Below are 1,583 nucleotides of genomic sequence, written 5' to 3' on the forward strand. Positions count from 1 at the left end.
CCAAGTCCCTCTCGGCAGGGCTGCTCTCAATCCTTTCTTCCCCCAGCCTGTATTGATACTGGGGGTTACCCTGACCCAGGTACATGACCTTGTGCTTGGCCTTGTTGAACCTCATGAGGTTCACACAGGCCCACCTCTCCAGCCTGTCCAGGTCTCTCTGGATGACATCCCATCAGATGCATCCCGTATCAGATGCACCTTTTGCACTTGTGATTGCGTGCAAATCAGGGACAGATATTTACTGCTTAAAAGTAACCTAGAAGTGACTCTGTTCCTTATTCACCATCTAAAATGGAGATAAGTAGCACTTCTGTTCTTACAAGGGTGTCATGGGAACAGATGAAGTTGATGGTAGTCAATTATTCTGGTAAGTCTGCATGAGCCCCCAAGATTAAGAGAAAGGATTAAAAAGGGTCTCAGCTACCTGAATGAACAACAGCAGTGCTGGCAAGTCTTTAAACTTTAGCACAATCCTCTCAATCTGCGATGTTCTTAAAGATCAAGTGAGCTTTCCTTAAATAACAACCAAGGTTTTAGAGCTGATGGTCACAAATTAAAATACAAAAATATAACCAAAGTCCAAGCTAGGGTTTAATGTCTAAATAAATACCAGTTTCGCATAAATCAATTGTATGGAAAATGTTCTTTGCCCTCTGAAACTGTGAGGTTCTGCAAAGTCCTGCACTACCGCTGAGCTGGAGTACTACTTACGTTGTGGCCTAGGACATGAGCCCTAGATTGAGTTGGACCAATTCAGGTAGGAAGGATGCAGGGAGCTCATCCCACCACCATCCTGCCCAAGGCAGGGTCAGCACCACGGTCCCACCAGCAACCAACTGCTCTGGTGAGGATCCTCGCACACCTTGGGGCACCCTGCGTACCCAGCAAAACACACACATTCATCACAAGAAGGATTTACACACTTTCACCTACAAATCTCACACAGAAACAGGGAATAAACAAATTGCTACGATTTCTACATTACAACGGTGAAAGATATTTCTCCGCAAGAGTCAGGAAGCCCTCTTGATTATGAAATACCTCTCCTACAGCTTTCCCCTTTAGGTATTATAATAACAAGAGCAGTGGCTTGGAAATAAACAAAAGTGAAGATGATAACAAAAGCATAAGCAACGTTTAACAACCTCCTCTTCTAGAAACCAAGTGCCACCAGAGCAGACAGACAAACAGAGCAAGTGCTATGGTGGTTTTAATGATGGGAAGCTCTCTTCCCTGACATCAGTGTTGTCTTCTTGAAATGCCTGCACAAATTAACAGCATATGCTGTGGTTGGAACAGCTTTTCTTGACCCTCAACATTTAGAAGTTAAGCACCTAATTTAAGTTATTCCCACCAGCCTTTTCTGCAGTCGCTGGAGACAGGCAGTCGCCAGACCAGCAGAGCTCTGCTGAAGCATGAGAGCTTAAGCCTTCAGTTTCCAGAGGCAATGCTACTGGTGCAACCATATCAAAAGCAGAAGAATGAACACATACTCACCTGGATGCCTCTTGTTTTCTTAGAGACTTTTAAGAATAATCTGGGCTTTTTATTTACTTTTTTTTTCCTTCCCCTCCACTAACACC

General features: G+C 44.2%; 1 protein-coding gene across 1 annotated transcript in view; it reads right to left on the reverse strand.

The window, feature by feature from the left end:
• Positions 1 to 1,583, reverse strand: part of SGCD (sarcoglycan delta) — a 211,870-nt gene that overhangs the window by 209,320 nt on the left and 967 nt on the right. The gene's annotated exons all lie outside the window — the stretch shown is intronic.

The sequence above is a fragment of the Egretta garzetta genome, unplaced genomic scaffold, assembly GCF_000687185.1.
Source record: "Egretta garzetta isolate BGI_Z169 unplaced genomic scaffold, ASM68718v1 scaffold612, whole genome shotgun sequence".
Classification (NCBI taxonomy): domain Eukaryota; kingdom Metazoa; phylum Chordata; class Aves; order Pelecaniformes; family Ardeidae; genus Egretta; species Egretta garzetta.